Raw genomic sequence first — 15,297 nt, 5'->3', positions numbered from 1 at the left:
CGGTGGCCGCAAGTCAGGGTCTGTCTGCCTCAGCTGGCTGCTAGCCGGGGCTTTTCAAACCCACCAAAAGAGCAGCAAAAACAGCTCGGCGACACCCAAAAAAAGAGCCAAAAAGCAGGAGGTGGGTGCCCTGTTTACAGACAGGAAGATGACAGAGCGATTCGCCCGAGGCTGCCCAGCAGGCTGGTGTCAGAGCTGGAAAAAAAACTGCACTGCTGTGGCTGGGAGCATGAATAAATACCCCTGGATTCATGCATGCACGTGTCCCAGCTGAGAGACTGGGGGCTGTGATGTTAAATGATGCTTTTTGCGTGGTATGTGATAGTAGCTAGGGGCCCTCATCAAGATTCAGGCCCCATTGTAGTTTGCAGTGCAGGCGCAAGGGATTAAAAGCAGTTCTTCCCCCTTGCAGCCCTGGCACAGAGCTGGCAGAGATGAGCGAGGAAATGGGGATAAAGGCAAAGCAGTGGTGAAATACAAACATTCAGAGGCATTTGCAGCGCTTTTCATATGTGATTAGCCCTAATTGCTCACATAAGCAAAACGCACAAACTGTAGGAACAGAGCTGTTGGAGTTGCTCTTTGTATCCTCTCTGTAAGCAATCACCTGCGCCCAGGGTGAGTTAGTTTAAAGAAAAAATCCATGCGTGAGGTGGGGCACTGTAGCTCTTCCCTGCTGTTCCTCTCCTTTAGAGGGAAGAGAGAATTTTAGTATTCCAGACTGCCATCAATAGCTCTTCCTGCCATGAAATTCACTTAAAATTTGAAATTGCACTTTGCAGAAATCTTCTCCTCTGCCTATCATATCACCTCTAAAAAATAATTTCAGCGTATGCCCTTTTAGCTTGATTTCTTATGGAAACGAGGCTTGCGTGGCCATGGTGTCTCCATCTGTCTCTTGTCTGGCCATCTCTAATAACTTTTGAACCCACTGGCTGATTTCAAACAAGTTTGGCTGAAGCATAATTACATCCCTACAGGTTTTGTGAAAATAAATAGCCTGATCGCAAAAAGAGACCCTATCACAGTCCCCTGGCAGGGAAAGTTGCAACAAGGGTTCATGCCTTATTAGACTTCAAAAATTCCATAAAAGTGGAAAGACTAATAAGTTCCTGAACTGTATGAAAAGCTTCAAATGCAGTTTATGCCATCCTAGACACCCCAGTCAATCAGCCACGATACATGAGTACACAGGGGATGCAGCTGTTAGCGCCAGTGCTCACTGAACTACTTGGCTTTGTTTTCTTTCCTGCTGTACCAGAGGCTGCCATCAGCTCTGCTATTTCATGTGTGGCTAAATAAAATCTCTTTAATCCTATACGCTCTATTCAATTGTAGCTGCACAATGTAATCTTTTGTGCTCAGCTCAGGCTCCCACATGAAAGTGACAGTAGGTTCACAAATGTATGTTTAGTTTTATATTTAAAAGCAAGTGAATGTTTCCCACATCCAAGTGAAAGCAGCAGATTTTTGGTTTGCTGTGATGAGACGTCTAGCCCCCTTCTCTCACATTAAAAGACAAAGTGTTGCCTGTGTGTTGATATGAGAAATAGGGGCATGAAGCTGTACAAAAGCTGAGAGAGACCCTTTCCCAATGCGTGTGTGCTCCCCCACCCTCCCACCTCCCCGCCCCAACCCACCTGTTCTCCCAGCTATACGTTCCAACCAGGCGTATTTTGTATATGGAGCTTTTACAAAGTCTGACGATCCAGTTTCTTTTGATATTCCCTGACCCTCTGGCTGACAGCCTCACCTAAAAGACTGGCAAAAAGAGCTGTGCAAACAGACTGCCCTCTCCATCCCACAGGTAACCCAACCCTTCAGGACTGCAGAAGCAGAAACAGAGAAAAGAGGGTGGGTGGAAATTCCCATGCCTGGCTGGGGCTGAGGAGTGAATTCCAGTTTCCACTCTAGATGAAGTTCATTACTGTTTCAGCTCAGGTTTTCCTCTCTGACCTTAACACTGGCTCGAGAGAAAGAAGAAAGGGGAGGCCTGCTTTCGAATTGAGCTGAGGCAGCTGCAAATCCAAGGAGAGCTACAGTAGTAGACCTTTGATTTATTTATTTTTCCTGGGGATTACTTGCCGGAGGGGGCTGCGTGCGCACGGGCAGGGTTGGGTCTCATCTCTTTTGACCTTTGTTTGGGTGTCGTCCCAGCCCAGTCACGGTTAAGGTCTAGCTGAATTTTCTGGTCTGATTCCAAAACATTTTCCAAAGGATATAAACTAACCTATCAGGAAATATTACCTCTCGCTGTAACCCTCCCCAACCCCATTACAGTGTTTTAAATCTTCTGCCTTCAAACACCTCCCACGTATATTCTGCTTACTTGGGCCTAATTGCTTCACTTTCCTTTGCAAGGCAGTGCAGGTTGTGCATTAGATAAAGATATGACACCTTATATTTAGCATTAATTGTAACTGTGCTTGTCCCATACATCTCTCTTGCCTATCCTTCCTGTGTAATTTCAGTCCCTAAATAGCCCATCTCATGCGATAGTTTTTGATAAACCTCCCAGCAGTGTTTTGCTTGTGACAAACTGTAAGAGGCTCTTGTTATGCAACTTTGGGTGCTCAGGTCTCGGGGAATAAAATTCTGATGCCTTAGCCTTATCTTCTCTTTACATCTTGTTTCGTCCATGGGGCAATATTATAAAGAAAGCATCATTACCAGCCTGATTTACCAAAAGCTCCCTGGTCAACCAAACTACCTTTCAGCTTTTTGGATAAGAAGTAGGAACTGGTTGAAAATGAGTTTTGCAAAGAAAAGAGGATAGCTTAAGGGATAGACGACAGAAAAGAGTGTTTTCCATTTCTCAGGCCCAGCTGCAGTTCAGCCTGAGGCGATGGGGCTTTGCCGTCTGGAGATGGAAGAGTAAATAAATGCCTGTGCCGTGGTTGTTATTAAACACTGCTCCTTCCCTGTGCTGGCTGGCACCAAAGCAAGACTTGCAAAGGCTTGGTGCAGACTGCATCTCCCCATCTCTGTCCTCTTGGAGGGTGGCATCCAAGTGGCTGTGGGAAGAACATGACACACGGGGCTAGCCACACTCGGCTCGGTCTGGCTCTGAAATTCCAGGGCTGCCAACGCAGCGTGGCACTGGGTGCGTTAGTCACGTCCTGGTGTTGGCAGAGTTAAAAAGTCTGAAACGAGGCGATTTCAGGGTGGAGAGGAAGAAGCGCTGGCACTCGCCATGCTCCCTCCAGCGACCCAGAGAGCCGCAAGTGGCGGAGGGGAGGTGTGTCACCTCTGCAGCAGCGACAGGCTGCAATCTGGACGATGATGAAGAAATGCTTTCAGATGCTTCCTTTCTATCACATTACAGTGCCTCAGGGAGAAAACCTAGCTGCTGAATTGGAGAATTGCCGCAACTGAGTCAAGTGCTTCTGGCCTCCCACTCAGTCTTTCAGCTGTTGTTTCCATGCGAGGGTAAATAGGCAAAGAGTCCTCTGAAGAGAGCAGAAAGGAGCAACAGCGTTTGTGGGCTTATTTCTTGCAGCAAGGTGTTTGCTCACTGAGCACAAACAGAAAGGCCCGTAGCTGTTTTCCCTGGCTGCTCCCATGTACAGGGCAACCCTTTGAGGCAGTTTCCTGTAAGAAATCATGCTGACCCAGCCCTCTTGCTTAAGCTTTCAACCTCCATCGGCACAAGGGCTCAAAACTGGTTTCATTTCTGAACAGAGCCGAGCTACGCTGAAGTGCCATGGACAGATCATCTGTTGTGCTTCAGTTCCCTATCTGTAAAATGAGGCAAATACTGCTCTGTTTCACAGGACTGCTACAAGGAAGATCTTAAAAAAAATAAAATCAAATTTAAAAATCCCACAAGCAAACAAAAAAGCCCAACATCACCTACATTTCCTTTGGCCTCTCCTGCAAAGAGGGGAAATAGCCAGACAGCTGTAAAGTCTACGTAAGCCAAACCCTGCCTGGAAGATTTGACGACAGAAAATAGTGGGGAAGAAGCAAAGCAGTCCCTGAATAGGATGCTTAATTGCAGCTATAATGATGCAGCTCTCGAAGCACAGCGTGCTTTATAGACAAAGGAACACTGGCCATGGTGGCACAGGGACAGTAAGGCAGCAAGAAGGCTGCAGCGTCTTGTCCTTGCCCATATCCTGGCTGTATGTCAGTGTGCATTATGACTGACTTTTGGGGAAGAAGATGCTCAGGTGGCATGGGAGAAGCACTGAGAACACCGAGGGGTGGCCAGGGTGGGTGTCCTGGTGCAGAGCCAGGAGGAATGGCCATCAGCCAGCACAGCCAGGTGAGGTGGAAGATGAAGGTTAGATGGAGTTACACGCTGATGGCAAGGAGGAGATGTTCAAAGGCTACGTGGTGGGTAAGAGAGAACTGGTGGAGGGAATGTAAGAGACAAATGACATGTCCAAGAGTGAACAAATTAAATGAAAGGCTGCATAGACAGCGGAGGAAGGGAGAGCAGCAGGACGCTGAGATGAGGCTCTGGAGTCCACAAAGTTTTAGTCATCCTGGGAGCTTAAAGAGCAAAAAATTGGAAAATTGGAAAACAAACAAACAAACACCCTTCTGGTTTTTTTTTTTTTTTTTTTTTTTGTTTTGTTTTGTTTTGGTTTGGTTTGGTTTGGTTTTGTTTTTGTTTTTAATAAGGAGGAGGAAAGAATAAAACTGTGAGGCTTATTGGATGCAGGGAGAATATTAGGCTCATTCATATTCATTAGAATATTAATGTATTATGGTATTAATAATTATTAGAACAATTTGAATTTGAAGCGGTCCCTAAACTACAAAAATAAACAGGCAGGAAGCAGACTGGTCCCTGCAATAAAAGCAAAACTGCGTGAAGGGAACAGCACAGGAAAGAAAAGTGACTGCTCTGAAAGCAGACTCAGAAGTGTGGGCTTAGACCTGTCAGTGGAACGAGCAGATTTGTGATTCATGAGCACAATGAGATGCAGCTAAGTTTTAAGATGTGGCAGAATTGTGCTTATTGGGTTTGGAAGATGCCCTTTATTGGTCAACATAAGTTGACCTCCAAGGCCTGTTTAGCTTTAAATTCTCCAGAGAGGGAACATAAAGGAGGTGAGCTGCTCAGTTGGAAGGACAAGTAACTCCAGAGGATGCCTCCCTCCTGTTCACTTGCCAGGGTTTCAGGCCAGCAAACAAAAGGAGCCAACTAGACGTCCCTCATGAAGGGCTGTTTCCGAAGAAGTGCGTCAAGAATTGCAAAAGCAGAACTTTACAAGAAGTTGCGTTTGGAATCTACCATTTAATTATTTTGGTCTTATAAATCCAAATCTAATGCTGTTAAAAAAAAATAAATAATAATATACCAGGTGACATCCCCTGCCTCTCTTTTGCCTTTTGCTTAGCCCCAGGACAAAGCACCCTTCATCAGCTTGAGCCTGACCCTACACAGCAGCACATAGACCTAGTTGCAAAGCATCCTCGCAGTCCCACAGGGAGTGACTGGCACAGCCCCTACTCATGATGCAGGAGATGCTCCTGCCTTGGACATCAGCAGAGACGAATTTCTAAGCCAGGTGAGGCTTGGCCCTGACACAGGGACAGTGACCCAGGCTGTCCCTCCTGGGTCTGCAGGAATTCACAGAGACTTTTGTATTTTCAGATTGGCAGTGGCAGAAAGATCTGGTTTTGAATTCTCCCCAGGTAAAACCTAAATGCATAATGCACTTACGTTCCTCCAGTGACGGTTTTTAGATCCATTTCTTTTGCAACTCAATTAATCAAGGTTTTGCTGCTCATTCTAAAATACATGGCATCTCTCTTAGGAGGGTTTACAGACTTCATTCTTAGAGGTTTAAAAATAATCAAATGGATTCTGAGCTAATCCAGATTCATAAACCATTTTTATTGTTAACATCTTAACACTTTGGTCGTCATATTTAAATGATTTATTTCTTTGATTTATTGCTTCAAAGAGATACTTTTCAGACAGATGTCCCCCACAACCTGGTCTATTTTGAGGCTGCAGAAGGTTATCATGCTGCTACCCTCATGCAAAATGCATAGGAGGAAGGGAGGGAGAGGGGAGCTTTAGCAGAAATAAGCCACAGCTCTGAGCTTATCCATGGTGGTTTTTTCCCCTCCTTTTCTCCTGATGATGCAGAACCCGCAGACCTGATTTTTGGTGTTTGTTTAACCTGTCCCCACTACCTACTCTTTTCTATTTGCCATGTCATCCTTTAGTGGGATCTTTCAAAAACCTTCCCCTGGGAAGGACTATGGGGCATTTTTCCTTTAACTCTTCCAGCCAGGCTGGCTCAGCAGCACACTTCTGCTTGTCAGACCCTCCTCACCTTCCCCCTCCCCACCTTCCTGTCTTTATTTCCTTCCTCTGGAGAGGCAGCTGCAGCCCCTGGGGAAGCGCGCAGCCTGTGTCAGATCCCCATCCCTCCAGGAACACCTCTGCTCTGACAAGCAGGATGACAGAGTCCAGTCTTCATGGCCCTTCATCCACTCTCCCGAGGCTATCAATTAGTAGAGGAAGCACTGATTGGATTTCCACCCCCCCACCCCACCTGTGCCCCATGCTGACAGTTGACCTAAGCCACAGCGAGGCAGGAAACGCAATTAGACAGCGGATGATCTTGGGAAGGGCTGCAACTAATGGCTTAGCATTTTGCATTTTTTTCCACAAATATTTAATTTATCCTTCTACTATTCCTGCAAAAAGCATACGGGATGTAGTGGGGCCAGCCTGACATTTTGGACAGGGAATGGATATGCTCCTGCTCCGTGTGTTCAGCACATAAATGCCTCCTGGGCTGATGTGGCCATATACTGCCGTGGGACTCTACAGCAGTGCAGGTAAACTACTTTTATGAACACTGAGCTGCCAAATTAGTTAGGTCAGGAGATTCCCCGCCTTCATCTGCTCAATGGCCTGCCAGTCCCTTTTGTTCTGAGCTCATCTGTATTTGGAAGGTAAATACAAGTTACGCCCATGGTGACCTTTAGAACTAGAAGCCTTTACAGTTTGCATAACACTGCAGATGTATATGCCATGATAATAAATAAGCTAGGGCAATTATGGAATAAATCCTTGCCCCAGAGAGATGCCCAGATATGGATGAATGGTGGAGCACACTGCCAAACGTAAAGCACGGCTCAGCCAGAGAGGAGCGTCCTGGAAGCAGGCAGGGTTTTTGCAAGAGGAGGGAAGAAAGCCTAGCCAACATGAACAGGCTCCAAGGGCAAGCTGAAAGGGATCAGAAAGTCAGAGGAGGTGAGAAAGACTGTAAAGGAGGTGATTAAAACATGCATGAGGGTAATGGCCCAAAGGCTGAGGTTGTAGGAGATGATAAGAAATGCTGTGTTGGCAGAAATGTAATCATGGAAGAGGAAGGGAAGCTTGAAGTTTAACATCCACAGCTCTGCAGTCATCCTGCTGTGCTACCTTTGGCACATCACCGCAGCCTTCACCTACTTTCTCTCCTCCACTTTTTAAGTCTCACCTCATTGACTAACATATTTTTTATTATTATTTTGGAGTAAGATTGTCATTACTACAGGCATGCGACGTGCCCACTGCAACCAGGCTCTGAACTCAGCTGGTGCCTCCCAAAAATGAAAGTCAGCAAAATCCAGTGGCAGATGAAAAGCTGTTGGACTCGCAAGGAGGCTTGGGTGCAGGCAAGGCACCTCTGTTAACACAGACCTACAGCCTCTGATGTGGGGATGAAGCAAAACCAGATGCTGAAGAGGAGAGGGTAACACCAGTCACCAGGAGCACAACCTGTTCTTTGCAGGGGCATAAGAGAAAGAGCGACGAAGAGAGAGAAAGAAATACTAAAGCCATGGTGTGTGGGTGGAGGTGGGGAAGAGAGGAGCAATGGTTCAGTGGAGAAGGCAGGTGCTATTTTAGTCAGACTGGGCTAATTTCAGCTCTGATGTAACTCCAGTTACGTCAATTTTAGTCAGTTGAATTACACAAAAGATTAATTTGGGTCAGAATACAGAGGTGAGGGTGAGTCAGCTAAAAATAAATTTTGGGGTGCAAGGAAGAGATGTGAAATGGGGACCAGACAAAGAAAAGGAGCCATCCAGGACCTGGAGAGATATTTCTGAGGAGATGAGGTAGGGGAGAGAAAGGATGAGCAAAGGGAAACCAGCTGCAGGACACGGCAGGGATGTTGGCCAGTGATTTTCATTCCAACCCACACAGGTTGCAAAGAAAGGCGGTCTGCTCCCCGAGCTCTGCAGTCTGGTGGCTATTTACCCTGCTGTCCTTCTCATGGCCCACCTGCCCTTGCCACTCCTCCGGGCAGCCTACACACCCACGTGCCACACTCACTGAGAGACTGAGCTTCGGTTTTATTTTCTGTGTTTAATCACAAAACGTTCTGGGTTAGGCCTGAAATAGACTTTGGATCAGGGTTCCACAGGGCTGCGGTGGCAGCTGCATTTAGCAGGGCAAATGGGTCTGATTCACTCCCGCTACAGCTTCACTGGAGTCGGTGGAAATTAATTTGTTCCATTAATTCTCCAGGGATAGCATGAAAGCCAAATGAAACCAGACAGGGCCATTCGCAGCCTGACAAAAGCATCCGTACCTTAGCTCTCACCAGCCTGCCCCTGTAACGCATGGAAAAAGTGTCTAAAGTACTTGACACCATCTTAAGGTTTGCAAAGAAGTGCCTCTTGACAAAGCATAGGAAATAAGAGAATGATGCCATTACACTTAATGAAATGAAAACAAAAAATAATTAAGTGCATCTCTTCCGTCCCTCCTTTCCACTCCACTCTTTCTTTCCCTGCATATGCTTTCCATCAATTGTTTGTGATGCCTCTTAAACTGGTGTTTACTTTCCATAACTCTGTGTACTGAGATAATTTAACATCACGAACTCTTGAAGCTTCTTTTCTCTCCCCTGTCCTCATTTCCCCTAGCTTTTATTTTCCCATTCAGTTTGTGCATTGTTGTTCTTTGAGACCATGATCTTTAATTGTATTTTATTTTCGTTCCCTTCCTCTGTAGCTTGGCCCTATTTTTATTCCTCTGTTGTCTTCTCCCCTATTCAGCATCAGCTTTAGTTAGGAGGAGAAGGGGGCTAGTAGCATATAAAGATTAACCATCTCTTTGACACCTACCCAGGCTCAGCTCCCCCAGTTTCCCACCTTCCACAAATACTCAGTACCACACAAGAAATAAATGCGCAAAGCGCTCTCGTCTCATGTTCAATCACCATAATAAATACAAACTCTCTTCTACAACATTCAATCATTATATTTAGTCTTAATATCACGCTTTTCATCTGCAAACACCCACACATGCATTGGTTAATTTGTCCTTACAACAGCCTTGCAAGGTAGGTAATTACGTGTTATTATCTCCATTTTACACATAAGGAAACTCCAGGAGAAATTATGAAACTCCTAACAAGCACACATACCCACAGATCTAAACAGGTACTAACTACAACTTCTACAAACACACACATACGCACATTAGCCTACACTGAAAACAAGGGACCAGCGAGCTTGACGTAAGGTGGGAGAGAGGCACCGAACACATTGCATCCACCAGAAAGGCAATGAGATTGGCCTGGGCAGCAGAGGAGAGGTGCAGGAACCAACTCTGAGCTCTCTGCAGCGTGCTCTGTAGTTTCTGGGCAGCATTCACAGACTTCCCTTCCCTGCAGATGAGCAAACATGCGAGGTGAACTCCTCCTTGCCCCCGTGTACTTCCTCTGAAGCACCAACGAGGCTCGATTTCATATTTGCAGTTTCACCACTGGTGACCGCCCTCACTCTATCAACACTTGTTTCTGACAAGAAGTTGGGAAAACCCAGTCAAGCACAACCCCCAAGCGAGCTCCTGACCTATTTGAATGCTAATTACCTCCTAGCACTCTACCCGACTAGTTCTGCTGCCTATCAAGATGTCACCACAGGAAGAAAACAGACCTTCTGGACCAGAGGCGGCCGCAGACGCTAAACCGTAGCAATACGGAAGGCACATCAGTGGGAAAGCCAGGGAGCTAAAATGAAGACACGAGCAATTAACTTTGCTCCAGGATGTCAGCAGGCCGTGCCGCAGCAGCCCCGCGCCGCAGGGCCTGGATGCTCCACTCTGGCCCCAAGCGCTGCTCCCCTGCAGCACTCAGAGGGTCCCTTTCAGAGGTTCAGATCCTCAAGCAAGGATTCCCACTTACACAAGGGAGGTCCACTGTAACTAATGGGCATTAGAGGCCGTTAATATAAGTAATTCTGTGGGTAAATAAAGAGCTCTGTAAGGATTCACCTCAAGTACTGTGTGCAGTTTGGGACACGACAATGTAAGAGGGACATAAAACTACTCGAGAGTGTCCTAAAGGGGGGCTACAAAGATGGTGAAGGGTCTAGAGGGCAAGAAGAGCAGCTGAGGTCCCTTGGTTTGCTCAGCCCAGGACAGAGCAGGCTGAGGGGAGGCCTCATGGCGGCCTGCAGCTCCCTCACGAGGGGAGCGGAGGGGCAGGCGCTGAGCTCTGCTCCCTGGGGACAGCGACAGGACCCGAGGGAACAGCATGGAGCTGGGACAGGGGAGGGTCAGGCTCGGGGTTAGGAAAAGCTTCTTCACCCAGAGGGTGGTCAGACACTGGGACAGCTCCCCCAGGGCAGTGGTCACAGCACTGAGCCTGCTGGAGTTCAAGAATAGGGGTGTTTAAGGAAAGGTTGGACGCGGTGCTTAGCGACATGGTTTAGTGGGTGATATTGGTGGTAGGGGGACAGTTGGACAAGATGATCTTGGAGGTCTTTTCCAACCTTAATGGTTCTATTATTTGGGACTTTGTGACTCCCTATTTGGTTGTCCTCTGCTCAGAGTGATGCTCAGACTTGTGGTTTTGGGAGTCATGGTTCAACAGACACTGTCCTCTCCCCTCTTTGTTGGTCCAGCCACATCATCTCTCAGCATAGCTACATCCAGGCAATGATTTGAAAGCCATCTTCCTTTCACCCCTTGTGTTTTGAGGGAGACCAGGGACAATGCTGTAGGATAAAGATTGCCACATTCAACATAAAGTGCTTGTTCCATAAAAACTAACACAAGGCCTCATGTCTTCCCTGTATCAATAAACACCTTAACTATTTTTTCTATACCAGATTTTCTTAAAATCTCTTACCATTTTTAGTTTTTCCAGCCAGGGTTGTGTCCCTGATGTATTAATTTTTTCCTGTCAGTTTTCTTTATTTTGTAATTTCTGCTTTAGAACAATTGTAGTCTTTCCCCCCCCCTCCCTCCCCCCCCCAGCTAGCATATGTTACTTTTTTATTTCTAATTGCTGCCTGAGCTCTGCCACTGATCCAGCACAGGCTGCGGCTTCCTAAAATACAGACATTGATGCCAAATCTGAAACTTCACAGCATTCTGCCAGACTTGCTGACTTTGGATCCCCTCATCACAGGGGGCCTCTCAGCTCCATCCTTTATTAATTGCAATCAATCTTCCGTACCGCAGCAACAACCCAAACCTTTGGACCAGTTCCTGACCCGACTGCCCATGTACTGTGCCAACAGGGAGGGAAGGTCTGCCCTGCCTTACAAACTACAAGTTGACAAGGTGAGGCAAAATATTCATTCCAGATTAAAAAATAAAAAATGTGGTCCCATATAGATTGGTAACCTCTGCTTTGAGGACTATCCTTTCCTCAGCGTTCTTTATCCCTGGATAAAAGATTTGACCACTAGCACAGCATGGTAAGGCCATGCCCGACTCACCACACCTGGACTGGCTGGCCATGCCCCTGCATGGCTGGAGGCGTCCAGCCCCTGTCCATGTCCACTGGGTTTGGGGAAGCCACACTGCTTTACACAAACAATTCTCAGAACAGATTTTCAGGAAGGGAAATAACTTACAGGCATAATGTGTCCTGAAATGTTCAGATGAGATAAAAATGCATACTGCTTTGGCCCATCGCTGTGACTTATTCTGCCTCAGTGCTTTCTTGTGCTGCTCCTGTCTACTTGCCTGTAGACACCTCTTACCATGAGCTGGAAGCTGCAGGAGCTCTGGGACCTGGACACAGTGCCAGCCCCAGAGGCTCTTGGATGGATTTAGCATCCCCAAGTGCTTATGGCAACTTGTGAATAATACTAACAAATACTATAACAATACCAACAAAACTTAAAAAATAATAAATAAACACAAAATTATAAAGGCTGAAAAAGACCTCCAAGGTCATCTGGTCAAACCATCCAACTGTAATGGAAAGCAGATGTACACTGGTGTGGGAGAAGGTGATGGCAAAGTGTAGGAACAATGCAGAATGAATTTCAGGATCGTAATGAAGCATTTGAGCTGGGAATGCAGGACAAAGGAATTAGAAGCTGTGATGATGAAGGCAAGTGCTTCCAGCTAATGTGGGAGTGCAAAGGGAGACAGTGGCAGGATGCAAATAGGAGGCTGTTGTGATCGCAGTGCTGAGCCAGCCAAGCCTTGTCTATACCAGCAGCACACATCCTACAAGAAAGAGCTTTGCACCCACGCTCGAAGTAACAGGATGCTCAACATAAATTTGAATTTTGCATGAACAAAAGACAGCTGCATTAAAAAGGGGTTAGTCAGTCTTGGTTAATGCTTTTTGAACACAACATGTGTATCGTATATACTAGGCTCCAGCCTCATTGGGCACTGTATTCCTCAACATGATACCTCTTCTTTACGTGAGACAGTCATTTATCTGCATTCAGAACACAGCCATTCTTCACTGACTCTGCTGTGAGGTTTGTTACTCTGCATGAGGTGGGCAAACACCAGTGTCCTCAACTTCCACTGCATGGACTGCATGCACCCATGCAGGATGCTTGGCTTGACCACTTACTGCAAAACAGTCATGCCACAGTCACCAGCTTGGGTTACTCACTGAGCTGCTCTAGCTCTAAGCTAGCCAGCTGTTTTTCCAAAATGACGCATTTTCCCTGCGCAAGCAAGATGGGGAAAAAGAAACCACCATTGCAGCAGCTTTGTCAATAAGCTGGAGGCTGCAAAAATAAGGAAGGTAGAAACAATAAAGCGTAATGTTATGAGTATGTTGAGAAGAGTTTTGGTGCTGTGGTCAGCTTTGTCTGAGTCATGAGAAAAGAAAACCACGTGGCTTTGACCATGTTAGACTGCCTTACCCAGGTAAATATAAAGATTCTTTAAATAGATGAAAGATGATAATTATAATTTCAAAGAGGAGTAAATCACTACCCACACCCTTTGCCTCCCTACCTGAAGATCTTATCAAATTAAATTACGATCTCTTTCTGGAATAACGAGGTAGAAACTTAACCAGTAAAAATCAGAATAGCTCCATGGGCTTAAAACATACAACAGTGACTTACTCAGCCAAAGCTCTGTGCCACAAACTGTTTGGATGTCCTCTTCCTCCTCCCAGACACACTCAAATCTGTGTGTGCCACAGCCACACACTCACACTAAAACAGACTGGTGTTCAGAGGCAGCTTCCTCTAGACCTGGGGAAGCCAGCTTCTCAGAAAAACAGGCTTCATATTTAAACGTTTGTTGTAAGGACAATAAACAACACCAGCCTTTTGTTAGCAATGCTATCTCTCATCAGAGTGGTTGGCTTTCAATTTCCTGACAGGGCCAGAGGCTTCAGAAGATGGAAGGGACAGGCATGGCCACGTTGTCCAGCTTCCTGTAACCATAGGTGTTCAAGTAGCCACGTGTGTTCTCTGTTCAATAGGCATGCTTCATTTTCACTCAGAAGTTGTCTCAAGTACAAACCACCCATCTGTGTATCTTGTATAACCTTACCTGTTATTTTTGGACTCCTAAATTCAAGATGTTTACCATTGCTGTTCCAGCACACATTCTGCTGCGTAAGTGCTTGTGAAATGCCTGCCCTCTTCAAGTCATGCACATTTTAAATGAGAACCAGCAGCTATCATTTGGGTCAGCTGATGCTGAAGATTTAAGCTTGTAAGCACTGGTGTGCTCTCCAACCTGATAAACACGACTGATAGCTGCACCCCACCCAGAGAGAGGAGCATCTGCAACAAGTGGCACTAATTTAGCTGGTTCACTGGGCAGATAGATGCCTCTTTCTATTATTCTTTTATTTATTTATTTTTTCCCTGGAAACTGTTGTGCACATTCCTTTCCCCATCAGAGCTCACATTGATAATAGCTTGAATGATTGAGAGCTTTACTAGCGTGAACATGTTAGGATTTTTTTTTTCCTACTTTAATTTACAGTCCAAGAAATAGCAGACTCACAGCTTTGCTGTTTGAATGAAAAGCTTTTACATGAGCTCCCACGGAGGAGGCGTAGGACACGCTATTTGCAGCGGATCCGAGATCTTTCCCCCTTTCCCACTCCCCCCGTGTCTCCTAACCAAGCTTTAAAGAGAGGATTCCCCGTTCACGTAAAGGCATCGTGCCAACCTCAGAGCCAAGTCGGTTTTCGTTTTGCTGAGCCTGCAGCCTAGGATGAGGTGATTTAATCATGCCCGCTGCCAGCAGTGGGAGGCTCTGCCTTCCCCTTTCCCCTCCTGGCTGTGTGTTCCCACCGTGCTCCTTGCGCTGGGCCTGGCTGGCTGAGCTGACTCCACTCGGTCACCCAGCAGAAAACAAGTGGGTCTGTCTGTGCAAGGTGGCTGTTAGCTTGACTCACCGGGGCTGACGAAATCACAGCCATTGTTTTTACCAGACCATCTCCATCTGATAACAGGCAAACAGCTGCCATCACAATGGCAAGCTCAGATAAATAGATAGGGGAGGACAGAGAGCTGGCTCCCTGCTGCCACACACCTCATATTCACACCTCTGCCAAGCGAGGGCAAAAAGCTGCGAGTTCAGAACAAGCTGTTGGCAATGCACACACCCACCCCTGAAGAATATAACCCTATAAGGGGCTGAGCATGGAGCAGGTCCTCCACCTCTTGGTGCTGGTAGCAAACCTGCAAGAAATATTACTTTTCCCCACAAATTTAGAACAGACCAACTGATGTGACTGCAAATGACCCCTAGATCCATAGAGACGGTGCCTCTTTTCTTTTACTTTTACTTTCCTTTTCTTTGTCCTTGGCTGGACATCACAGGATGGTTTCCTCGGAGAGCCTCTTAAACAGGGATTGGAGCTGCAGTCGTGCTCTCAGGACACTGTCACGGTTTTATAGCTTTAAGTACACGATAGTAGACTCAAGTCCTAAACTGTTTTTTTTTTTTTTTTTTTCTCCTTTCCCACAGATCTGTGCTCATTTTTATTTGAGCAGACTTGCCATGGCAATATCTTTCATAACTCTTGGTGGAAATGAGCCTGGTTGGACTAGCGGGGAGAAGCCACAAGATATCTAGACATCTTTTAA

The sequence above is a fragment of the Aythya marila genome (genome assembly GCF_965140915.1).
Source record: "Aythya marila genome assembly, chromosome: 1".
NCBI lineage: Eukaryota > Metazoa > Chordata > Aves > Anseriformes > Anatidae > Aythya > Aythya marila.
This window is presented reverse-complemented; position numbering follows the sequence as displayed.